At 37.8% G+C, this 27,876-nt stretch overlaps 1 long non-coding RNA gene across 2 annotated transcripts in view; it reads right to left on the bottom strand.

Moving 5' to 3' along the window:
• LOC123391983 overlaps positions 1 to 27,876 on the bottom strand; it is a 54,487-nt gene that overhangs the window by 22,596 nt on the left and 4,015 nt on the right. For both annotated transcript variants that reach the window (XR_006606657.1, XR_006606656.1), the window contains exon 3: positions 14,999 to 15,111. This is a non-coding gene — a long non-coding RNA (uncharacterized LOC123391983). The remainder of the gene's footprint in view (positions 1 to 14,998; positions 15,112 to 27,876) is intronic.

Below are 27,876 nucleotides of genomic sequence, written 5' to 3'. Positions count from 1 at the left end.
AAAAATAGATAATTATGTTCCTAGTGAAAAAAAAAAAAAATCCGAAAAGAGAGTAAGAGTCAGAGAGAGGAGGAGGAGATTTGTATCAGCAATCACTGAGAAAGATAGCTTAACGTGACCCAGAGTTACATTCAGCACACTGAACTTCTTGGCAGCCAAGGCTAAAAAAGAAACAGTGTAAGTTATGTGATTCACATTATCTGATACAAGAAAGCAGTTGTTACTTTGGGGCACAGAAACTTTTTCCTAACATTCAATTCTACAAGAAACTTCTCTCAGGGATATAGAAGCAATGGGCTGTATTAAAGGAACAGATGGGACCGTGGTTTTTGTAAAAGAGGCAGAAAGTTCTATTGTTTCTTATCTTCTGAAACATTCTCTGTTTTCTCACTTCTCTGTTTACTTGCACCTGTGTAGCATGGACCCCTTTCCCCCCAAATCCAATGTAACAATTGTGTAATGTCAAATAATGAGAAAAGCCATTTCTCCCCCAACAAAATGATCTTGAAATCATTATGAACAGAACCCAAGCCAGGTCTGCATTTCTGTTCCAACATTTAATATAAGTGGAAATTTCTGAACAAGAATTTAGGATGCCATGAACTCCTCAAGGGCAAGGGCTCAGTGATTAGTGAAGTCCCAGATGAATAAACACTTATTAAAGCACAATCCTCCAAAAGACACTGCACTAACAGCTATGTGCACTATTTTTTCCAGACTTTGGGGTTTTATGGAAGTCTATAATCCTTCATGTCTGGGGGTATAGATACAGAGTTCCTGATTTTTCATATTTTATCAAAGAAAGATTCCAGAAAACCCTACATCTGTTACGACTGTAATTTCAAAAAAGATGGAGCATATTAACACAAGGATAGTCTGAAGGGCATAACTTCAACATAGAGGACAGTCTTCTAGCTTGAATATATTAGCTTTGTAAAAACCTCGCTACATAATTCATATTTTTTCCCTCTTTGATGAAGACTGGGGAGAGGAACTACATATCTCTTCCCCAAACTTCCCTGTCACTAATATTCCAAACCTGCTCCATGTCCTTTATTGACAAAGCTTTAGTGTGAGCTGGGGAAAAAAAATAAAATTATAAGACCCAAATCTAATTTCACAGAGCAGGCAAAAAAGGTGAATTCAAGCTGAGAGGCAATGGGACGATGGCTGACCTATCATCCACCATATAAACCCTTTTCATAAGCTGCCTGGGTGGCTCAGTGGGCTAAGCCTCTGCCTTCAGCTCAGGTCATGATCCCTGGGTCCTGGGACTGAGTGGGGCATCTGACTCCCTGATCAGCAGGAAGTCTGCTTCTCCTTCTGCCTGCTGTTCCCTCTGCTTGTGTTCACTCTCTCCCTGTCTCTCTCAACCTAAAAAAATATTCTGCACATTGAACAAACCAGTGACACCTCAAGAACTTTGCCTTGCTCTTTTTTTTTTTTACCTGAAATGCTTCCCCGAGATATCCAGACAACTGCCCTACCCCTTGTCCAGGTCTTTGCTCAAAAGCCGCCCCTGCTCAGTGATGGCTTTCCTGGCTACCCAACAGCCCATACCCCTTCTTTGCCTTATTTTACTCCATAACACTTATCGACATATACTGTAATGTACATTTTTTTTACTTATTTTTCTTCCTTATATTTAATGTCCCTACTAGGAATTGACCACTGCAAGAATAGAGATTTTGTCTGTTCTGTTCACTGTTGTATCCTCAGCACTTAGCATACTGCCTGTCTTGGAGTGAGCACTTTGCTAAACATGTGTTTAATGAATGGTCTTAGACAGAACTTAAATGGGTCTTAAGCAGAACTTTAGTGTTTATATACATTTAAGTCAAGGGTAATGAAAAAGAATATGGCTCCTCCAAAATTAAAACATATGTCCATGAAAAGACTTGTACAGGAATGTTTGTTGCTTTATTCACAAGAACCAAGCACTGTAAACCATTCATCTGTCCATCAACAAGGGAACTGATGTGTATTCTTACAATGGAATATATTCATCAACAAAAATGAATTAACTACTGAGACCCCAGCAACAAGGATAATTCTCGAAAACATTGAGCAAAAGAACCCAGTTACAAAATGTACTTCCTGGATGAGTATTTTTGTATCAAGTTCTATAATCGGTAAAAAATCAGAGTAGTATTTGTCTAGGAAGAGATGAAAGGAATACAAGGGTATTTTCTGGGATGATAGAATGTTCTGTATCTCAGTTGGGGTGGAGGTTACCAGGAAAATACACTTATCAAAACTCATTAAATGACAAACTTAAAATAAGTGCATTTCATCCTATGTAAATTTTACCTCCGTGAAAAACTCAGTCATGTCTGATTCAAAATAAAGTCACAAAAACAATCTGTAATCCCAATTTGATGATAATCTGTTAATTATACAAGGACAACACATAGATTCTTTTATCCTAACTTTACCAAGAAGAAAACAATTACCATTTGAATGGCATATCTTGGCCCTAAATGGCTTCTTTATTTGGAAATCAATAATTTCATTTCAGAAGGATGATAAATATTTGACATAATGATGGTTTGAAATTTTTTTCTCACTACTGGAAGTTTTTGTATCATAAACAACTTTCTTTTCTTTGTATTATGAACAACTGGGTATATTTTAAGATGATATTATGTCTGCCAAATTAAAAACCATTTTTAAAATTCAGTTGGAGAAATAAAAGGTCTGTGAATCAAATGTAATGGAGAATCCAATGACATTTGCAGTCTACTATTGTTCAGGCTGGCTGATTTGATTTCAAATTTATTTGGGGACAGGATTTAAAAAGGCATGCTTTTTTTTTTTTTTCCAAGTTTCAAAATAGCTCATAAGTGCTTCTACTTTATGAATTAATGGAGAGGAGATATTTCAGATGGAAGAAACAGTAAGAGGAGTGGATGAGTTTTAAAAGAGGCATAGAAAACAATGGACTTGAGAGACTCTTAACTACAGGAAACAAACTGAAGGTTGCTGGAGGGGAGTAGTGGAGGGCTGGGTAACTGGGTGATGTGCTTTATGGAGGATATTTGATGTGATGAGCACTGGGTGTTATATGCAACTGATGAATCACTAAATTCTACCCCTGAAACTAATAAAACATTATAGACTGACTAAATTTAATTTAAATAAAAATTTAAAAAAAAAAAAAAGAAAAAAGCAACAATGGGCTTGATTTTTACTCTACTTGAGGTAGGGCAAGGAGAACTTGAACATTCTTCTCTCTGGGCAGCCAGACTAGAATACATAAATGTGCTTGATAGAGCTGGTGACCGGAATTCATATAATCAGGCATATGCCAGCCATTCAATGTCCTTTACTTGGCTCTTTGGCTCATGGGTCAATGCCAAGGTCCTCAGAGTCCCTGTAATGTCCAGTTAGGGAAGGGTAGGAGTCTGAAGTCATTGGGTCTCGATGATTCACCACATTGCAGAACTGCTCCGGTGAACCTTACAGGGCCTTACCGGGCCTTACTGGCTCCCTTACTCTCTCCCAGAGAGTCCATATGTTTCATTCCACCCAAGAGATCCTAAAGTAGTTGGGGGATGAAGTTTCAATTGGATGATTCAGGGCCCAGCTCTTACTGTATGATTTAGCATAAATTACTTAACCATTTCTTAGATTTGGCATCCTGGTTTGTAAAATGCAGCTACTACTAATTCTTATCTCACAGTGTTGTGGTGAGAATCTAGTGAACTAATGCATATCAAAATCTCGCACAATGCCTCATGAAAGTAAACACATAGAAAGTGTTACTGTAAAAATATGTTAATTAATTTTAAAGATCTTGGTTTCCTGAGGCACTCCCCCAAATAACTTACTTTTTCTGGGGTACTTGAAGCAAACACAGTGTCTACTGAAGCAAACACAGTGTCTATGCAAGCACAGCAGAGTTCTTTGAGCCATAAAACCCAATATTTAAGATAGAGCACGTCTGTAGGCTGTGCTCACAGTGGTCTCAAGGCCTCCACAGCAGTTCTGCCTTGGCACTCTGTTGGAAAACTACTAGAAAGACTCTTCTATCTCCATCACAGACCAGCTGACTCATCACCCATTTACTCCTCCTCCTGGGTGGTCAAGGAAGCCAGTGAGGTCAATATCATCTTAGGCTGTGTTAACATACCAAATTAGAAAAAAACAAAAAACAAAACACCTGACACTGGAAAATCCAGATACAATAAAACTCCAAATTTTAAGTAGTAAAAAGAAAAAGGAAAGGAATAATTATATTAGAAGAGTGAAAGGAAAAAAAGCTCTAATTTTATAAGTGAAAAGAAAGGAAAGGAAAGGGAAGGAGGAAGGAAGGAAAGAAAGAGAGAGAGGGAAAGAAAGAAAGAACGAGGAAGGGAGGAAGGAAGGAAGGAACGCAGGCCAGCCGGCCCTGAGCTTTCTAACAGCCAAGGCAAAATGAAGATTTTTTTAGGTTCCATTCTCTGCTTAAAAGACATTGACAAAATTTCAGAAGAAACAAGCATTTTCCTCGTCTCATGCTCTGAGATTCATTTATCAGGTTAATGTCAAAATAAGAAATATTAAGCAACACGCTATATGGGCCCTCAATGTCAAGTTTGAAGTGATTTTTTTTCCCCATGAAATGATATTCTATATTGCACATATGGCCCTTTTTTGTCCCTACCCAGTCCTCATTAAAAACAAATGACACCAACATAAACGGTAATTCTATACATCCAGTGTTGCAGAGAGGCGGTTCAAGTCTATATGGAGATAGTTGAAAAAAGAGCTGAAGTTCAAGGTCCTGTAGGGGAGGAAGCTGTTCAAGATGAAGGTAATTAAGATGGAGGATAATGAAGAATCCTGAAGGCAAGAAATCAGAAGGGCCAATAATGTAGATGAAACTAAATTACCTACCAGTTTGTAAGCCGGATGATAAAATCTAGTTCTCAGAAATGAAAAGGCTTTCTAGGAATTGTACAGATTTCAGACTCAAGAGTGGGGTTCGAGGTGGGGGTTAAGAAAGTGAACTGAAGAAATATACAGGGTATAGAATATAAATAAATATATTTAAATATAAATATAAATATCAAGGCCAGGCCCTCTGCTAGAACCTCATCCCAGTGAATCTGGAATCCTCACAAGCACTCGGCATGGTCTTATAGTCTCTGAGCAGTGGAGGCAGGTGTCAAACACTTTCGTGCTCCAGACTGTGCTCTCGGCACACCTTCGTGTGAGCCATGGAAGAGACTGCTATGGGCCTCTGAGGGGAAGGAGAAGGGGGAAAGAGAGAGAGAGAGCTAAAGGGTACCCAGGGAACCAAGAACCACACAAACCCTCACATCCTGTGAGTTTCAGGTACATCAAGACAGGATGGTCTCAATAAAGACAGCTTTACTGGTAGAGTTGGATTTCAGTCCTTCTTGTGTAGAGACCCAAAAAAGAGTTGAAGATGAAAAGAAAGGGTAAGAAACAGAGCATGGGGAGAAGACAGCAGACAGTGTGTGGTCTAGCTGGTAGGAAAGGGCTGCTGAAGGTCCATTAGTGATCCAGAAGAAAAATTGTTGACTCCATTAAAATGACCCTATGTAGACTGCAAATAGAATGTTGGCATAGAGTCAGGGCATTTCTGGTCTTGAGCAGCAGACCCTCGCCTCCCGTAAGCCCCCTTCTTCCTTCAGCAAAACAGCTGGTGCTGGGTCACCTACCAAAATCTTCTCCCCTGCACATACCTCCCTCCCCCCAGGCAATGTGTCCTTTTATGACACCTGATCACTTTTAAAATTCCTTGCCATCTGTCTAATCTTACACATTTCCACTGGATCTTACCAGTTTTTAAAACTTGAGAGGGGGAGGTGGACAGCGCAGGGATTACATGCAGGGATAAGACATGATTTGCCTAGTGAATCTAGATATGAGCCCCTCTCATTTGTGAATTTATACTCACAATTCTCAGAAAACAACTTCATTTCCTATTTTTCTTAAATATTCATATTCTACTTTATGGGGATTATTAAATAAAGCCATCTACCAAACAAAGTGCCTGTATTTTTGGCTGTTATTGAATCATAAGACTATTTGCACATAAAAAAATAATAATACCAGGCATCATAAAAAAGCAGGCTGGGGTTGTTAAAAATTAATCCCTTGTAGCTATCATGAAGGATGGTTAGGACAGCTGGACAGCAAAAGGACATGCACATGTGAAAATTGTTCAGATGAGACTAGGTTTGCAGAGAAAAGGGAGTTGGCTGACAGAAATAGTCTAGAAACGTCTTATAGATGGGTGATTCCAGAGTTCATAGAATCCTCTAAGGAAGGATGTTTAACCCACAATAGGAAATTTTAAGGAGATGACTTCTCTTCACACAGATAATAAGCAGAAGGGGTATCTCCAGGGGGCAGGAATGCGGAACTTGAAAATATCACCCTATTCCCTTGATAGAAAGACAACAATTTAATATGAGCTTTTGGCTTGTTTGTTGAATATGGGGGAGGGAAGAGGAGGAAAGCAGAAGGAAGGAAAACAAAGAGACACTATTTAAACATGCATGTTGAATGTAAGCCATATTCCCATTTCAGAAATGTCAAAATACATGAAAATGTGCATTTTAGAATCAAGAAAATATGGTAATAAGGCTAATAATATCTTTTGTAAATGATAAGTATTTGCTCTTTCTTCATGGTCATTTGAATGTTCCTGTTAATCTTATAAACTCCCTATTAAAGGTACATACTTTGAAATATAAGGTTAAAATTTAGAGACTTGGAAACATGATTTCCTTTGTTATAAAATCAGTCTCTCATATTTGATGACCAAGTCTTAATTACAATATGAAATGGCAAAAGGGTTACTTTTTAAAATACATTTTTTAAAAGATTTTATTCATTTATTTGACAGAGAGAGACACACAGCAAGAGGCAGAACACAAGCCAGGGGAATGGGAGAGGGAGAAGCAGGCCTCCCCCTGAGCAAGGAGCCCGCTTTGGGGCTCGATCCCAGGACCCTAGGGATCATGACCCGAGCGAAAAAGACGCCTAATGACTGAGCCATCCAGGCACCCCGAGAGTTATTTTTTTAAAATGTTTATTTATTTTGGGGAGGCAGAGAGAGAGAGAATCTCAGTCAGACTCCCCACTGAGTGCAGAGCTCAATGCAGGGCTCTATCTTACAACTTTGAGATCATGACCCTGAGATTATGACCTGAGCCAAAATCAAGAGTTGGACGCTTAACCAACTGAGCCACCCAGGTGCCCCAAAAGGGTTATTTTAAACAAGCAAATAATGTTAGAGTTTCCTGATGTATTCTAGATATGCCAAATTCCATATGTATAATACTTCATATGGCCATTATAAAAATTAATACATGTCTGTATATATATGTATACGTGTGTGCGTGCATGTGTATGTGCGTGTGTATATATGTGTGTGTGTGTGTGTATATATATACATATATGTATATATGTGTGTGTGTGTGTGTGTGTGTGTATATACATATGTGTGTGTGTGTGTGTGTGTGTATAAATTCACCCAATGGGAACAGGTCAATTTGTTCAAAGATCTTAACTTAATGATCAGTTCAACATACTTTTTTTTTTAAGATTTTATTTATTTATTTATTTATTATTATTATTTTTTAAAAAATTTTATTTATTTATTTGACAGAGATCACAAGTAGGCAGAGAGGCAGGCAGAGAGACGAGGAAGCAGACTACCCACAGAGCAGAGAGCCCAATGTGGGGCTCCATCCCAGGACCCCAGGACCATGACCTGAGCCAAAAGCAGAGACTTTAACCCACTGAGCCACCCAGGTGCCCCAACACACTTTTGATTGGTTATTTATCTGTTCTTTTGGCTCTTTGGGGAAATTAACTTATAGTGCAGTTTGAAATGGCCAAGACAAAACCAATTCTGATTGGGTTCTCAGCATAATTCACTACAATTGCTGCTTCTATTTCTTCTGATGCATTTGTGGAATGATATAAACCAACAGACCGAACCAAAGATCTAAGAGGGATGCTACCCATCTGGGTTTCCTCCAACATAGTAAGCCTGAAAAACATAGCCTCTCCTGGATTAGTACTTTGAGACTATATAAATTGGGCATCAATACCATGATGGAGCTGCTGCTTCTCCAAACCCTGGACACCAGATGTGAAATTGCTATATTACTACTCATTGCAAATGACCTCAAACAATTACATTCATTCTACAAATACTTATTGAGTGCCTACTAGTGGTTTGCATGATGCTTGAGGCCAGCAGGACACAGTAGTGTGGCAGAGATAGGCAGATGCCACCAAAACCTCATGCTCTCTCTTCTAGTGTTGAGGTGTTCCTATAAAGAAGTTATATGTCCCCAAACCCCCTTGCACCTTAGGTGGGGCCAAGGGAGCCGGTCTTATCATCAGAGTACATTTTCAAGCGATATATGTCACTTCTAGGTCAAGATGGTTTTTTTAAAAAAAGAATTTTATTTATTTATTTGAGAGAGAGAGTACAAGCAGGGGAAGGGTCAGAGGGAGAGGAGAGGCTGACTCTCCATTGAGCAGGAAGCCCAATGTGGAGCTCAATCCCAGGACCATGGGATCATGACCTGAGCTGAAGGCAGACCGCTTAACCGACTTAGTCACCTAGGTACCCCTGGGTCAAGGTGATTTTAAGTGGGTGATTTCTTTATCCTCTATTCTCCCTCATGGAAGCAGAGGGCTCTGAGGTCCTAGAGGACAGTAGAGCTATAAGATGGAAAAAGCCTGGGTCCTTGAATTACCACGTGGAGGAAAACCACTCACCAGCCAGCTGGGAATAAGGGGAATTTAGCTATGCAAAAAGGGAAAGAAAGGCAAAGAGAAAAGCATGTATAATGTGCTCCTAGTAGAAAGCACATATGTGAGGGACTAAAACAGACCAGAATGTCCCTGCTGATATCAGCAACTAGTTATCGAATACCATGTAAGTCGATCAGGAGCGAAGGGTGTGGAGGGGGATGTCTTCGGGGACATCAAAAAATAAAAAATTAAGGTTAAAAAAACAGAGCAAAAACACAGATGGATAATAACATCTGTCCCAACGTGGAAGTCTTTGGTACTGCCTGTGCTCTGCTGCCCATTATACCAGCTACCATTTTGGGGCATAGTTCTTTATGTTTTATAATCCAGGATGATATGAACTTGAGATGTTGAAAAGTAGAATGTTCAAAAGTGTGATACCTAACTGTTCAGAGAATGTTTAAAATCTGATACATAGGGGTGCCTGGCTGGCTCAGTGGGTTAAAGCCTCTGCTTTCGGCTCCGGTCATGATCCCGGGGTCCTGGGATGGAGCCCCACATTGGGCTCTCTGCTCAGTGGGGAGCCTGCTTCCTTCTCTCTCTCTGCCTGCCTCTCTGCCTACTTCTGATCTGTCTGTCAATTAAATAAATAAAATCTTAAAAAACAATCTGATACATATTAGAAAAAAATCTAAATATGTTACACTTCCTTTAATTTAGAAGATAAAAATTAGTCTTTGCATGGACTCCAAGGAGTCCATAAATCTCCTGAAACCACAGGCAAAAGTCTATGGGTTTTGTGCAGAGATGCCTTTTACTGGGGATAAGTTCCACGCACATATCTGATTTTACAAGATTAAGAACTAAATAAATTAGTGTCTAGAAATATTTAGAAGTAAGGGCAGAGAATCAAACAGTCCAAATGATGCCAAGAAAAAAATTAATAAAGTGCTGAATTTTAAGTGAGCTAGTAATTAGGCGAGAACAGGGTTTAGAGAAATTGGCCCAAGGCCCATCCAATGACCTAAGTAAGCAACCTTCCAATTATTTCATTGGTATAACCAGTATATCCTCAGAGACCATATTTTATTTTCTGTAACAGATTGGAAAAAGAAAAAAAATCAGAATTAGAAATATTAAGTGCCTTTTTCAGAATTCGCAGGAGAATCCAAGGACCCCTCTAGTTACTGCTTTTTGCTCTTAACCAGCTGATTATTCACATAAAATTGAAATGGGTGCCAAGAGAGCTCTTACCCTCAAAATTTAGATGTCGTCTGTGTGTTAGAGCCCAATGTTTGCAGTGATTACCTTAATAGGGAAATTCTCTCCCATTAGCCAAAATCTATATTCTGCTCTACCTTGAAAATGAATGAACATTTTTTGTTAACCTTCAAATTGCAGACTAATCAATCTGAAGGATGACCTTTTAGAATTCTCTGAGTTTTCTTTTCGCCAAATTTCAGGACTACATGGTCCAACCGCATACCTAATGAGGAAACAGTTTTCCGACATGATTTTTCCAGTGTTCATCATGGTTATGCTTATGCTTCTCTCCTTTTTGGAAACTTAGATATCATTTGCAGCATCTTTCTAAACAGAGGATTCTTTTTTTTTCTTTTCTTTCTTTCTTTTTTTTTTTTTTTTTAATTCCACCAACAGGAACCTGCTGCTAAATTTACAGAGATGCCTAATGTCTGAATGGTGACAGTAAGAGGGCCATAAAAATGGTCACATTCTGCCATGGGTGTGTTCTGGAAACCTATAGCCCCCCATGTGGGAAGACGACTCCCCATCACTCACCCCAGAACTGTAACTGGCTTCCACTATCTACTTTGGAACACAGCGCTAGTTGTTCACCCTGAAACCCATTCTTCCTTTCTTTCCTAAGAACAGCATCATGATTTTTAGGCATATTATCATTCAGAACATTTTAAATTACCTTTTATATGTAGGATGTGACCACATGACTATGTCTGAACAAGGTGTTGATGGGTATGATGGAATGGCTTATAACAGCAACATTCCCACTGAGGACAATTAGCATAAAATAAGCAAACAACAAACAAGCTTAAAGCCATTAAAGGATGGCTAAGAGTATACTCTTCATCTTTGTTTTGTTCTTCTGTTACTTATTTTCCAATTATATACAGGTTTCATTTTGTTTTAATTCTACAGGAGTTATCTAGGGAATAGAGTGAACCGAGCATCTGCAGCTGCTTTTTTCTCTGAGGATATATGTCCAGTTGGAGCTGGGCTCCAGAGCTTGGCTTTGCACACACAGAGGGCTGCTGAGGATTGATTGATAGAGAAACCAGTAAAAATTTTGGTGGTTTCATGGGGGCCAGAGAGTCAATACTAGAGACATCATAAGACAAGACAGAATGTGTGCTGGGAGGGAAGTGAGGACAAAGCAAGCCAGCCTGCCAGGTGGCTGGTTTATTCCTTTAACCAATTACCAAATTCTGAAACTCCACAGTGCAAGAGGCTAAGAAGCTAAGTAGGAAGAAAGCCTCTAGGAAACAGAATAGAGTTTTAGCTAAAGGTCAAGGATTAGAGTTCAGGACCTTCTGGAAAGAAAGGCCCAGAGAACAGATCAGGCCCTGAAGAGCTATTTATAGCTTAAAAACAGAAGAGAGTATAGGTAGGTAGGAACTTACTAAAAACTACAGAGCTCAGGGCCTACATGAAGTGAGATTATAAGACCCAGTTCTTTCTGCCTAGAAAAGAAAATAGTGAATACTTTCTAGAAGAAGACAAAATCATCTAGGGGCTGAATGGTAATAAACAGTGTTTGACATGCAATCAAAGTTATCAACACATGCCAAGAGACAGAACAATATGACTTGAAGAGGAAAATGAGATAACAGATGTAGGACCAGAGGTGGTCCTTATACTGGAGTCACCAAAGATTTTAAAATAGCATGACTAATATATTAGACAAAACAGTTGAAAACTATGGAGAATTTCATCATGGGATTATAATCTATAAAAAAAATCTAATGGAAGTTCTAGGACTGAAAAACCCAATACTTGAAACTCGGGTTTACTAGCCAGTTAGAGACAGCAATAAAGAGGATTAGTGAGGTGGAAGAGAGCTTGCTAGGATGTATCTAGAGGGAAGCACTAAGGAAAAAAAAGGATTAAAAATTTATAAGAGAGTAAGACACACATAACAAAAAACGAAATGTAAACATAATTGCATTTCCAGAAGGAAACAAGAAAAAATATGAAAGAGGAAAAAACATGGAGAGATCATGGGGCAATGGAGTTTTTTAAAAATTAGCTAAGGAAAAAAAAAAGTATATTACCTTCAAAAACAAAATCAGAACTTCTGTAAGTCAGAAGATAACAAGATCGCTTCTCAGCCTTTTGGCTAAGATCAAGTGCAGAAGATAAGAAGATGACATCTTGAAAGTGATGAAAGGAAATAACTTTAAGGAAGGGCACAACACAGGGAATATAGCAATGGTATTGTAAGGGCGCTGTATGGTGACAGATGGGAGTTACGCTTGTGAACACAGCATAACACATAGACTTGTACACCTGACACTAATGTAACATTGTGTGTTGTGTTCTAATAAAGACAAGAAAATAAGTTTAAAACTAAAGTTCTATATTTAGTAAAATTATCCTTCAAAAATGAAGGTAAGATAAGGAAGTTTTCAAAGAAACAAAACATAATTTTTACCAGAAAATGTGTACTAATGGAAGTTATTCAGACAAAAAAAAAAAAAGAAAGAAAGAAAAAGAAAAATTATCCCAGAGTGAAACACAAAAATGCAAAAAGTAAAGAAGAACAATGGAAAGGATAAATAAAAGTAAACTGTTGAGAATACAAAACAATAACAATGTCTTTCAGGGTTTTAAAATAAGGTTAACAGAAGGATAATTGAGTTAAGATGATCTAAAGGTTTTAATATTAGGAAAATGGTAGAAGATAATCCATAATTAGACTATAATAGATCAGGACTGCATGATGAAATCTCATAACCTCTAAAGAAATAGTGAAAAGATAGAAAATCAATGGGTAAAATGGAATGATAAAATTGATTAATCCAAAAGGAGTCCAGAAAAAAAGAGACAAGTAGACAAATAGAAGCCTGACATATATTAAAACCAAATATATTAGTAATCATAGCATATATAAATGAATCCATTGCCAATTTAAGTTTGTAATGTAGATGAACTCAATGCGCCAAATATTTGGAAAGATATGCAGCGAACTGCTAACTCTGCCCCTCTGGGGAGTGAAAACTGTTTGGGGGAAAACTAAGGAGAAGGATTTTATATTCCAAAGTGTTCATTGTTAGGAATGTTCCCAATAAGCATATTTTGCTTTTGAGTTTAAAAGAAAAAAACAAAGCGGGGGCATATTTTATATACCTATTTAGCCAAATATTCTATAAGTTTTATCCATTTCTTCCTGTGGACTTCACACATTCCTTGATAGGTTATCCTTAAAGTTATAACCTATTATATGGCTTAAAAAATTATTGTGATACAATCTCAATGTCCATTTTGTTTTCTAACAAGTTACTGGTTATATAAAATAGAGCTATGGATTTTATCATGGTTTTTCTTAGAACCAGCTACATTACTGGACGTGTTAACTGAATTAATACCCCTCTTTCAACTATTAGGATAGTCTACCATCTTGGGATACACAAGATCTCCCTCTTTCTACTTTATTATGAATGCATGTGACACCAACGAACTGTTGAAATGCATTGCCACCTACGACCGCCAAAGTTGATCAGCTCATGTTCTCAATACAGTTCCTAGCTTTTCTTTCCTATTTACACAATTAAAAAAAAATCTAGTCTTTGTAGACAGATACTTTATTAATAGATTAGATAAAATGCCTACAAATAATGAGCTTCATCTGCTCCACCAGATGTTCACTCTCACGCACTGAGGTCCCCCCACCCTGGATAGCCACGCTCTCTGTGGTTGGTACCTGGTCTCCTGGGACTGTGCCTCGCTGACCTACAAGGAGGAGGTGGGACAATTCTGGTTCTAAGCCATTGTCACCTCGTCCTCGGAACTTCCTATCTGCAACTGAGGCCTTCCTTCTGGCGCCCAACTCACTCAGGGCAAAATTTCTCTTTGCTGCTTCCTAGGATTCTAGCTGCAGTCTGGTTTTTATGGTCTTGGGGCATAAAATCAGAGTTTCCCCAAAGTGTGAAATATTCTGGAGGTTACTGCTTAGCCAAGAAAATAATTTTTTTGCTGGGTACATGTTTTCAAAATCCTTAAAATTTTGATGTTTTTATTTCTTTGTATTCTTTTACATCTCAGAGCATTTAACCTGTTCCTGTGTAATAGAAAATTCCAACAGGGTTTGGTGTCATTTTAAAATTCATTGTTGATAGTTTTTTTTTTAATATAGAGAGTCATAAATAAAGAAACCAAAAACTAGCCAATCACTCTATTCCCTAGATAACTCCTGTAGACTTAAAACAAAAAGAAACCTGTATATAATTGGAAAATAAGTAACAGAAGAACAAAACAAAGATGAAGAGTATACTCATTAATTAATTTACTTGCAAATATGTAACTAGTGGTCCTGAGGGAACCAGAAGTAAAACTCAGATGTTTCAGTCTTTGGAGGTCCAGCCCCTCTTCAATAGACCCTTAATATGGTCTGGATACTGTTTAAAAAAAAAAAAAAAGACAAAAGGCCCCCAAATGGCATCACTTGGGCTAAGACTCTATCACCAAGCCTGGACTTAATACCCAAATGAATTATATTCAATCTCTCCCAGGAGTGGAAATTTATAGCCGTCAGTCTGGAATTATATGAGCAGCACTAATAAGGTAATCTGCCTGAGAGACCCCTGCCATCCCCCAAAGGAAGTGACCTTGCCTGAAAACACCTGTGTTTTGCTTTTATAATTCCTCATTCTGTCCTCTTCTGTCTGTAAGTCTTTCATTTTGTGCAGCTCTTCACAGCTCCTTTCTATTTGCTAGATGGGATGCTACCCGATTCATGGATTGTTGAATAAATCCAGTAAAATCTATAAAATTTACCCCGTTGAATTTCGTTTTCTAACAATAGAAAAATCTTCTTAAATAATCTTGAAATGTTCACTTTCTGCATTGTATCAGAAAACTCTTGTTCTTAAACCTGTTAGCTATTATTCTAAAGATAAGGAGTTCTAGGGTCAAATACTCTTTATGTAAATGTCATCCATTTCTTCATGGGAGCTCCAATTTCATTACTCACATGCCTTTTAAAACAGAGTGCATGTGTGTCCTTCAGACTTACCAGAGATGAGAAAGAATACTGCAGTAGTTTCACAAACATCTGTCTAATCCAGTAATGCTGACACAATCGTGGTGGTTTTATTTCAGGCACCTTCCAGCACCATCTATATTTAACTGTAAAAAAAAATAGTAACTATTTCTTTTAGGAGTCTGAAACAAGATCTAGAAAGAACCCAAAAAGATTACTCAGTATAATTCTCCACCCATAGGGAGTCCTTAGGGAGCAGAACCCAAATTTATCTACCTGCATTTCCCCCATAGTTCCTTCTATTTAGAATTTGCTCTATAAATGTTCTCAGAATTGACTCGAAGTCTTAATCATTCAGAATGGATGACTATGCTTCATGATTTTTCAGGGGGTCATGCTGTTCATCACAAAAAAAGGGTCCTGGGGCCCCAACTCTGAACAAATGAGGAATCAGAGTCACAATGTTAGAAACAGGTATCAAGCGGCCCTTAGACAAGGGAACTTGGATACTGTACAGTATCACAGGGGAATCACTTTTGTTTAAATCAGAGGCCTCAGGGACCTCGGGAAAGAATCTGAGGGTTTCAGAGGGGAGGGAGGTGGGGGGAATGGGGCAGCCCCGTGCTGGGCATTAAGGAGGGCATGTATTGCATACAGCACTGGGTGTTATATGCCACTACTGAATCATTGAACACGACATCAAAAACTAATGATGTACCAAACAGTGGCTAACTGAACATAATAAATAAAATAAAATAAAATAAAAAATAAAGCCGAAGCCTTTCAGTAGCCATAGAACGAGAGGAGCTGGGGGCCCTGTCTCCAGTTTGAAATGGTAGCTTTCCTCCAGTTACAATTAGCATTTAAAATACTTTTCATATCCCGTTTTAGTCAACTATGCCACCTCTGTAGTTAGAGTTACCCTGTTATATTTAGAGCTGGCTGCAGCTAAGTCTGCTTGAGTCGTTCATTACATGCGTCCTCCTAAGTGTACCAGGTGTCTCTCCTCTCTGCTCTAATAGAATCCAGTGTTGCACTCTTTTCTGTTAACATGTTCGTTCACCCTAAAGGATGTGAGAAAAGCAAAATAAAATATCCTATTGAATAACAAAATTAGGAAACAGTTTCCTAGACTAACAAGAAAGGCAAGATGATGTCGCTGGGTTCAGTGACATGGCAAGAGCCAAGTTCTTACGTAGATTTCGAACCTATAATATTCCTTTTGTCCCTTGTCACCATAAAGATATGCTGCTTCACTGACTTAAATTCCTGAGATTATAAATGGTCCCATTTGGGTTATAAAATTCAAGGGTCAGACCAGCAAGATTGTTTCCAAAAGAGGACAGAATCCAAATGCTAGAGAGAATTTAAGTCCATTTGCTGTCTTTTTTTTTTTTTAATTTATAAAGGAAAAATCTCAAACGAGATAGAAGACATCATGTAAAATTAGCATTTTCCCCTGTATTTTTGTTTTAAGATCTGTTTTGACATCTGATTTTATGTTTACAGGAATGGATTTTTCAAATCTGTTCTATTTAGAAACAGGCATCAAAATTCAGAGCAGAAGAAACCTCAGTTTATCTCATCCAGAGCCTTTATTCTGCAGGTGAGAAAACTGAAGCTGCAAAGAAAAGAGGGACCTACTCAGGGCATCTGTCTAGTTAATGGCTCAAGCCAAGCCCCCTACGCCTGACCTGTCTTCTTTCCAAGACATGCCCAATATTCACACCATGCTGGTTCCACTAAATTCCTTAAGACTTTAAATCTCAGAATTTTATATTTTGCTATGATTTTTCCAGATAATTAAGTTTTAAAATAAAATCAAATAATACTCTTTAGCCTGAATTACCCTAATATTGATAAACAGCATGCCCTTTCTAATTTCATCTAGTTTAACAATCAAAGATAGAGTAAAATGAGGCAAAGAAAAAGTCTTGATTAAGCTTTTAGGAGGAAAATATTGCATTCATTCACTCATTCATTATACAAGCAGCAATCCACTGTGACATTTTAGATAAGACAATTTCCTGGAAAGCTAATACATCTTCAGCCTCAGGGACTTACACTTGCCTAGGCCTCTTCTAAGATCCTATGACTTTAAAAAAAAAAAAAAAAAAAAAGGTCCTATGGCTAAGTTTATATTCTTTATCTGAGGCCCATGAAAGTGTTTGAGCTTCAGGCTATGCAATACCTGGACCTAACAGTGGAAAAAAAAAAATTATCAAGCTCATAATTTGGATGCATTTGAAGGCAATTGTTCACCAAGAACTAATCATGGTAACCTAATTGCTTTTCCTTTTTTGATTGCTTACTAGGTTAGTATAAGAGATTGAAATCACTCATGTAACATGATTATCAAGATCCTTCTGTGTCTCGGGCACTGTTCAAGGGTTCAGGGGTAACACATAGCAAAGCAACTATCCTCACAGAATACACAGTACAATGAAATTAATGATATATAGCTTCATTTTGAATAAGCTTACTAACATGTATTTTTGAATAAGATGATGGTCTGTGCTCTTCAGCATTACATTATTGGGTAGATTTCCTATCAGAGGAATATGGCCAAACATTAGAGAATTGATGAATGGGTTCATGTACACTTGGACAGCAATCTCTAAAAGAATAGCACAGGGGGTGTCAGTCAATGGCACTGTTTTATTCAGTTACTTTGCTAACAATCTGAATGTAAAACACAAGCATCCTTACAAAATGTATAGCTGAAGAGTGCAAGTCAATAATGATGAATGACAAAGTCAAGATTTGTCGATATTTTCCATGAAACGTCGGTGGGCTTCCATGCAAGGCTATTCCATTATTGACAACGTTATGTCCCTTTATCACGTTGTGTTGAGAGGTGTCAAGAATAATATGTTAGTACACGTTCCATCACTGTGATAGTTTGCCAAATGAATATGTCAGTTTTAATAACTGAAACATTTCTTTCTTATAAAGTTCAAGAAAGTACTGACATCTCTATTACAATATTATTTATTAAAACTAAATTTCCAAACACCTGACAATAATTAATGTAATATACTATGTCAACAGAGTAAAGAACAAAAAGCACATGATCATCGTCAGAGATGCAGGAAAAGCATTTGACAAAGTCCAATACTTCTTCATGATAAAAAACACTCAGTAAACTAAAATAGAAAAGAACTTTCTCAACCTGAGAAAGCCCATCTGTGAAAAACCCACAGCCAGCATAGAGTCAATGGTGAGAGACTGAACACTTCCCCCTGAGGTCAGGAAAAGACAGCTCTTGCCACTTCTATTCAACATAGTACTGGAGTTTCTAACCAAGAAAATTAGGAAAGAAAATGAAATAAAAGGCATCTTGTTTGGAAAGGAGGAAGTGACACTCTCTATTTGCATATGATATGACCTTGTATATAAGCTATTCCAAGGACCCACTAGAAGACTGTTAGAACTAATACACCAGTTCAGCAAGGTTGCTGGATATAAGATAATATAAAAAATTAATTGTATTTCTACACAGTAACAATGGACAATCTCAAAAATAAAATTAAGAAAACAATTCCATTCATAATAGCTTTGAAAAAAATTAAATACTTAGGATTAAATTTAACTAAAGAGATAGAAAACATGTACTCTGAAAAGCTACAAAATAATGTTGAAAGAAATTATTGAAGACCTAAATAAATGTAGAGAATTCCCATGTTCATGGATCAAAGGACTTTATATTGTTAAGATAGCAACAGTCCCCCAAATTAGTCTACAAATTCAACACAATCCCTATCAAAATCCTAGATGACCTCCTTACAGGAATTGATGAGCTAGTCCTATAATGCATATGGAAATGCAAAGGACCCAGAATAGCCAAAACAATGTTGAAAAACACCAACGTTGTAGAACCCACATTTCCTTATTTTCCACAACATCGGATGTTCTAGACCACCATTCTTTGTCAGTATCATTTCGTCTTCACTAAATAATATTTTTCTTCACTAAAAACAACTATACATTTTAAAAATATAAATTTAATGGAATGGGCATTACCCCTCAGTAAAGATGTTTTAAAAACCCTAATTCTTCATTCATTTTGAAATGAAATTTTTTCATTTCTCAAATATTTAACCAGCTCCTTTAACAATTTTTAATAATGGCACAATTTCCAAACTATTTTTTAGCTCCAGCACTACAAGCTGCCAACTGAGGTGCAAATATTTTTCTAATTTTCATTATTTCATTTCCATTATCTTCCTAACTATTGGCTAATTCTCTCTGATGTTTTTTGATGAATAGTAAATGTAAAATTATCAACAATATATATATTTTAGGGGCGCCTGGGTGGCTCAGTGGGTTAAAGCCTCTGCCTTTGGCTCAGGTCATGATCTCAGGGTCCTGGCATTGAGCCCCACATCAGGCTCTCTGCTCAGCAGGGAGCCTACACCTTCTCCCTGCCTGCCTCTCTGCCTACTTTTGATCTCTGTCTGTCAAATAAATAAATAAAATCTTTTAAAAAAGAATATATACATTTTATATCTTTAATTGCATCATCCAGAAATTATTGAATACAGTGGTTAATATCAAATTTAAATATCCAGAAAAAATTTAAATCATGGTTAAAACTCCAAACTTTTTCCATAACATTACACTAGCACACCTGTATACAGTTAGCAGAGTTTTTATGTCCATATATTTCACTGAAATCATTTCTCTCTGGCACCACCAACAAAAACTTTTTAAAGCATTTCAGATCTTCATATGTCAGCTCTTCATAACATATTTATGTTAGGTTATTATGTCTATGTTGGAAAGAAAAAAAATTTCCATTTCTTCAAGGGGATGAATTTCTCATTTAAAGGAAATTATTTTAGGTTTACATAAAACAATTGAAACATCATCAATAATGATTGAAATTTCACCCTTGATTTATGTTTTCCAAAATGTAGTGTTCGTTTCCGAAGGATACAAATATACAGATTTGAAGGGATACATGAACCCCAATGTTTAAAGTAGCATTATCAAAAATAGCCAAACAATGGAGGGAGCCCAAATATCCATTGACTGAAGAACGGATAAAGAAGATGTGGTGTATGTATACAATGGGATATTGCTCAGCCATCAAAAAGAATGAAATCTTGCCATTTGCAATGACATGGATGGAGCTAAAGCGTATTGCGCTAAGTGAAATAGGTCAGTCAGAGAAAGACGAATACCATACGATCTCACTCATAGATGTAATTTAAGAATGGAAACAAATGAGCATATGGGAAGGGAGTAAAGGAGAAAGGGAAGTAAGCCATAAGAGACTCATAACAATAGGGAGCAAACTGAGGGTTGATGGAGGGAGATGAGTGGGGGATGGACTAGACGGATGATGGGTGAAAAGGAGAACACTTGTTGTGGTGAGTACTGGGAGCTGTTTGTAAGTGACAGATCACTGAATTCTACTATGGAAACTGTACCTAAAATTTAAATTTAAAAAAGTTAGATTAAAAAAAAATTAGTGTTCTCTTATCAGTAAACATATACTTTTTTTAAAGGAATTATTTATTTATTTGAGAGAGAGGGAGAGCATGCACATGCAAAAGCAGGGGAAGGGAGGTAGGAGGAACAGAGGGAGAGGGAGAAGGACCGAGCCAGTCTCCCTGCTGAGCACAATGCCCAGTGATGCCAGGATCAGTCTCAAGACTCTGAGATCATGACCTGAGCCAAATCAAGAGTTGGATACTTAATCAATGAAGCCACCCAGGTGGTCCAGTAAACATATGCTTTTAACAAGCCAGGACAATAAATATAGATTATAATTATGTATCTATATCGATATTATTCTTTTTTCTGCAGTTCTATTAAATATTCATGCCTAAGAAGCACATTCTTTTTAAGGATTTGGAAGTGACTTCATTTACTTTCTCAAGAATTTGACTTAAATTTTTGAAATCTTTATTGACTTTTTATTGAACTTTTGAATTTTTATTATTCCACTCACTCTTGATATTTTAAAATGTTTTCCTTAATGATGATCATAAATTTCTTATGCTTAAGTCATAAGATTTAACAGGATTCCTAATCTAATAAAATGTTTAACAGTTTTTCCTTTTAATAGTGTAATTTTGATGTCATTTCTTCTTTATACTCCCACAGATTCAAATTATTCCTGTTAATTATATTTAATGGAAATATTGAGAAACATATCCAAATGTTGTCATCCCTTTGTTCTAGGTATTTCTATGCAAACACTTTGTTATAAATCCTTACATTCCAAAACATTAAAATATACACTCATACAAGAGTTATAACATACTAACTATAAAAGACAAATAAAAAACATTATTTAGATTCAGTAGCAACTATAATTCTAGGATGAATATAAACTGGTCATTCTCCCAAATTACAGACAGTTTTATAAAGAACACACCATCTATCCGCTCTGTTTACTGGACTTTGGCCAACTGGCTAGAGCTATCACTATTTCTCATATGTTTTTATGACAGGTGACCATTTATCAAGGGTTGCGGAATATCATACAATATTTCAATAGAACTAGTAAGTTTATATTATGAATGAACTTTACTATTGCTATATAACATTTACCAAGTGGTATAGAAATACTTCAGTATTTTAACAACCAGTCTGGCCATTAAATATCAGTCCTAAGTCTGCATGGACCACTCCATGTCAGGATCAAGAAAATTACTCTTTGGGGGGCACCTGGGCGGCTCAGCAGATTAAACCTCTGCCTTCAGCTCAGGTCATGATCTCAGGGTCCTGGGATCGAGTCCCACATAGGGCTCTCTGTTCGGAGGGGAGCCTGCTTCCCCCCACCCCCTGCCTGCCTCTCTATTTGTGATCTCTCTCTCTGTCAAATAAATAAAGAAAATCTATTTTCTTAAAGATTTTCTTTATTTATTTGACAGACAGAGATCACAAGTAGACAGAGAGGCAGGACCTCGATAGTAGCAACTCGATCCCAGGACCCTGAGATCATGACCTGAGCCGAAGGCAGAGGTTTAACCTGCTGAGCCACCCAGGCACACCAAGAAAATTACTCTTAATAAAGGATGTTCTCTATTATAGTCTTGATGTGTGCCTAGTATGGAAAACTAACAGGACAGGAAGTATTTGATGGAAAATAATGACCCTTCCCTAATACTTTTGCTAAGGACTTGGCCAAGACAAGACTGGAAGTTTATTGGTCCTCCCTGTGGAGTAAATTACAAGGTAAATTACCACTGGTTATTGAGGGAAATAGAGACATCCAGAGAAGAGCATTAACAGAGAAAATTCATCCTTGTCAACCCACTCATGAGAGAAAGACACAGGTGACTTCCCAGAGTTTCCAATAGCAAGAAACATACTTCAATATAAACAATAGAGTCTTTACGCACTGAGTTAAATATATAACAATGTCCACTGCAGTGCTATTTATAATTGGGAAACAACAATATGGTAATTGGAGAATTGTTAAATAAACTGTGATCCACCTACAAGATATTATATAGCCCCTCAGGAAAAAAAGTAGCCTTTCGGTAAAGGTAGTAGTATAAATGTTATCTTCATTTGTCTCACTGAATACCTCCAAATCAACAAAACTAAACTATATACTGAAGGGTATCCCATCTACAATGAAGCCAGGACATGGCTCTATTCCAAACTACCAGTACTAAAGAATTTCTATAAAATATAGCGATATTTGGGAAAATTAAGTGAGAATTCAAAAAAAAAAAAAAAGATAATATTCCGCTAATAGAGCTCAATGATATTCCCTCAAAGTCAGTGGCCGGCATGAGAAATTGGATCTCTGGCTTGAAACAAAAATTAAAGTAGGCTAAGGAAGGGGCTGATATGCCTTAGTGCCACAGTTTCAAGTCCTAGATTGGCAAGGCTGGAACAGTCAGAATGTGGGCTAGCCTTAATGTTTTCTCAGACTTGGACTCCAACTACACACATTTTGGGTTGAATACCCCCACCCCACCCGCAAATTCATATCTACCTGAAACTTCCAAATGTGATTTTTTTTTTTTTTTTGCTGCTATCCTCTTGATTTCAGACTTCTAGCATCCAGAACTGTAAAAGTATCCATTCCCATAGTTTTAAGCTACAAAGTTTGTAGCAACTTGCTTTGGCAGTCTAAGGAAACCAATACACCACATAAATAAACCAGAGTGTGATGAAGGATGGAGGGAGGGAATATCAAGCAGATTTGTAGCGCTGACCAAAGTGGAGTGAATAGAAATGAACACCAAATGGCTAAACACGAAGCATCTGTGATCTATTAGCCTTCATTATGAACCACAAAAAAAGACTAGACACTGTCTCCAGCTGACAGCCAGCAAGGAAATCAAGACTTCAGTCCTGCAAGTGCTCAGAACAAAATCCTCTCAATACCCGAATGAGCAGGAAATGGATTTCCCTTGAGCATCGAGTAAAACAGCCGTGCTGATACCTTAATATTTAGTCCAGTGAGATTATACTGGATTTCTGACCTACGGAACTGTAAGATAATAAATGCATTGTTTTAAGGCACTGAAGTTTATTTTTTTAATAGCAACAATAGAAAACTAATTGAGCAAGGACACAGGATAGCCCCGAAGATGGAGAGCTTCACTGAAAGTGTTAAAGAAGCAATCACTTCTCCAAAGATCCTTCCCCATCCTGTGTAGCTAGGAGATGGCCCTTCTCCCACTGGCAGAAGCCTGGAGGTTGACCCTCAGAAGAAGCTCAAGAAAGAGTCATCTTGGACATAGGGCCAAGCTATGGTCAAGTGTGAGCTATCTTAAAGTCTATAAACTGAATGATAAAACTTCATCAACCTCATTTTTTGTTCAGCTCCCATAATGCTGACAGCTCAGAATACATACCTCCAACAGGAGCTTGGAGAACTCCCCCATGGGGAAACTGATCAGCCAAAGTAGAGTTATCTAGAGATACTGACACTTGTGTTTCTTGCAATGTGATGGTCAAGCCCCCACTTGATTACCCTATAGGAAAGTCCTCTTCTTGACAGGTCCCATCCAAGTGGGGGATTTTAATTAATATTTTAGTGCCTCACTCTTAATTATCTTTTTTTAAAGATTTTATTTGTAAGTAAACTTCACACTCAACATAGAGCTTGAATGGATAACCTTGAGGTCAAGCATCGCATGCTCTGCCAATGGAGCCAAGCAGGCGTCCCCCTCACTCTGAACTATTAACAGACACCAAAGTCCACCAGACATTTTAGAGAGGCCTGTGATAGGAAAATTAGGCCAGAATAAACAGTGACATGGAACACGCAGGAAACTTAACCTTCAAGAAAATGTGCGATAACTATAAGAAATACTCTGTTGTTCAAAGATTTTATTGAACACCTACTGGGCACTCACCATTCTGGGTGTTGAACATAAAGTAATGAACAAGGCAGGAAAAATCCCTGGCCTTAGGAGGCTTACATTATCTAAGCAATGTAAAAGAAGCTGCTAGACCTAAGAACTAAAAGCAGAGAACTAGTACCTATAAAAGCAATAGTCAAAGAACAAGATAGGGCTTCTAAAAATTAAAAATATAATAAGTAAACTTTTTAAATACAAGAAGTGTTAAATGATAAAACTGAAAATCTCCTAAGGGATGGAAAATGGAGAAGGAAAAAAAATGCCTTAATTAGAGGATTAGGCAAAGAAGGTAGTGGGAAGTGATGGGGCTCTAGGAGTGACATCTCCCAAGGGGGAACCACATACCTAGCAGATCAGCTGAAAGGTGTGAAAACAATGAGGGAAAAAATGAACAGTGCCATCAGAGAATTTGGGGTGAACCCGTATACTAGACAGTTCAACTGATGATTATATTTGCATAATTCAAAGGATGTATTATTGATTAACAATGTGAATATGAATTTATTCAAAATGGCAACATAACCATATTGAAAGGATGGGGGTGAGGATTGTGTTGCAATGAGGGTTTCAGGGAGTGAGTGTGGGGACACTGTAAGAGGAAGAAATCCTTTTCTTTCAAAATAAGAATTTAATAGTTAACCAAGAGATAAAAAAAAAAGCCTACAAATTTGAAAGGTAATGATAAGTACCAGGAAATAACAAACAGCAAAAACCTTCAAAAACGTTACATCCAGGGACAAGGAAGCAGGAGTTGCAGAAAAAGCTGCAGTTTTAAAAATAAGCCTTGTGAAGTATTTGATGTCACCTGTTGTCCGTCTTGATTCTGAACAAATTGAGAAACAGACAACAGGGAGGGGCAGCCGGAAGAGAAACGACCACTCTTATTCTGATAAAGGCCAATTTGGGGAGGAGGAGCCCCAGACAGACTTATTAACTGAGTCCCAGGGTTGGGCCAGGGGAGGCCTGCTCCCAAGGTGTCAGGACCCCCAAACCCACCACCATACACATATAGATTATTTGGAGGGGAATGAATGTTGCTGAACTGAATGGCTTGCACCCCCTGAACTGGGAAAATGATTAGCAATGAATTCATTTTACGTTCATGCATTGAAGCAAACAAGGATCTTATTTCAGTGTTCAAAACCAAAGAGAAAGTGACACATTCCTGCTGGCTTGCTCTACATACAGCTGACGACCAAGGCACATATATCTTCTTTCCCAATGTCTTAAACTCTGAGTTATATTGAAATTCGGAGCCAGAGGTAGGTAAGGGGGGAACATAGTTTAAGAAGGAAGGCAGCAGGCATATAATTTTTTTGAGCTGTTAGAAAGAAGTGCTCCTTGTTTGCTCACCATGTGGACTGTCCTGACTCTACCTCTTGCCAACAGGTCTCCGTTCACCAGTATTATTTATCCTTCTTTCCTTGCTAATGTGGCATTAAGAGACAAAGGGGTACCCTGGAGGTCACTCAGGAAGTTCCTGCTAGAATCAGGAAGACAGCCAGGGTTTTAGACTCTAGGTCCCTTGTTAGAATCAACAGACCATGCTCCTGCCCTCCTCTAAGCCTGGCCTCAGCCCTGCGCCTACCTTGGTACCCAGGAGGCCTGAGCTGAGCTGGTGTTGCAAAGAAAAACTCAATTTTTGTGCTTCCTGAGCATTTAAGCCTGGAAAAATTCCTGTCTCTAATGTAAGAATCACAGGCATTCGTCATTTCTCATTTCCTAAATAGATGAAAAAGAAGAAAGAGCAATAATTCGGGTGTGTTGCTTTAAGTGCTATTGCAAAAACCACTGTCAAATGCAAAGAAGTCTATACTTATCTCCCTCAACCCCACATATATTTTTTTCTGCTTTTATGGTTCTTATTGAACTGGAAGGGGAGAGCCACAGGCCAAAACATGAGCCAAATGCAAAGGAAAACAAAGTCAGTCCAGGGTTGGGAGCCAAAGGAGAACATTTTTCAGAGAACATCAGGATTTTATTTTGGTATTTACACCTGTGATTTTTAAATAAGCAAAACAGATCTTCTTAGGAAGTAGAAAGTTATCCTAGATTATAGACCAGCTGGTGGTAGAAAAAACCCATAGGTGTCACCTAGGGATATGATCACAACAGGAAAAATGCAACTAACTCTTAGATAGACAGGGACTAAAATATGTCATGCAAAATGAGGACTAGTAGAAAGAACTTAGACACTGGAACCAATATTGGGAAAATGAGAGTCATTTAACATTGGGCAAGCTACTTAGCCTCACTGAGCCTCAGTTTCTTCATCTGTAAAATGGGAATAACAGTGATAAAAGTCATGATATTGAAGAGATAAATGAAAAAGCTTGTTCAGGACAGCTACGCAACATATGTTCGTTCCCTTTGTTTGTTCCTCTTCTCCACTGGGGTAGTCATTAGTGCCAGCCACCAAATTTTTCCCTTCTTTCTCAAGCACTTGGTGCAACTGTACCTTCTTGCTCCCTTGAAAGTATTGCCAGGTGCTTTGCTTTGGCCAGTGATATCTGAACAACAGTAATGAGTCACTTCCCAGCTCAAGCTTTAAAATCAAGTGCAAGATCTGCCATGCATCTTTTTTCTCTAGTGGCAACTGGCAATGTTCCACATAGTGACCAGCTTGGAGTCAGGAGTGAGCATGACATGGCAAAATGCACAAAGAACAGGTGGTATAAATAAGAAGCAAAAACCTTAGTTCTAGCCACTGTGAGTTTTGAGCTCTTTGTTACTGTGGCAGAACCTGCCTGATGGATTCATTCTCTTTTGAGTAAATGCGTTTACCATCAACTCATTAATTCATGCCGCAGATAGGAGCTGAACAAATGCCAAGCGCTGTGTTAGATGCTGGGAAATGTAGGATACTGATTCTTGTCCTCAAGAAGCTCCAAGGAAGAAGGAAAGAAGAGGATCATTGTCAGGAGTCTTTTAGAAATATCCCTCCATTGATGCTGATATCAAATGAGAGTCAAGAATGAGAATTACTGCTTTTGGCCCATGGAATCCTTCCTCTATGCCCTGACTCCCTGCAGATATTAGTAACAGAAAGCGTGGAATTGTAATAAAAGAAAGGAAGAAGGTTGTGTGTTGGGGAAAGAATGAAAAAAAGAGGTGGTTAAACTGACAAAGTAAAAAGTGAGTATTTCATGTCGTCTCTGGGTTGCCCACAACTTCCTGGCTCAGCTATCTCTCTTCCACTTTACCCTGGTGAAAATTTACTAGAGCTTTTATCCCTTAGACTGAATATCAAGTAAAAAACAACCTAAAGTTGCTTATTATAACTTTAGAGCCATTTACGTTTTTAAACTCCTCAATTTATTATGGAAAAGATATAAAAAGCCAAAAGCAATAAATTTTTAAAGGTGAAATTGTAGGCATAGTGCTAACTGGGGATGTCATTTTGGGTGGAAGCAAAGGGAACTCACCAATCCTATCATACACCATGCCATCTTGTTTCTATGATTCTATCTAAATGATATGAGTGATTAGTAAATTGTTAACTCATAGCCCTTTGGCAGTTTTCTTTAAGGTTCTTCTCTGAGGCTTTTATCTTGTTCTTTTGTTTGGAAC

The sequence above is a fragment of the Mustela putorius genome, unplaced genomic scaffold, assembly GCF_011764305.1.
Source record: "Mustela putorius furo isolate JIRA1106 unplaced genomic scaffold, ASM1176430v1.1 tig00000421_pilon_pilon_pilon, whole genome shotgun sequence".
In the NCBI taxonomy this organism is placed as follows: domain Eukaryota; kingdom Metazoa; phylum Chordata; class Mammalia; order Carnivora; family Mustelidae; genus Mustela; species Mustela putorius.
Note: the sequence above shows the minus strand (reverse complement) of the source record. Positions and strands in the feature narration are given on the sequence as shown.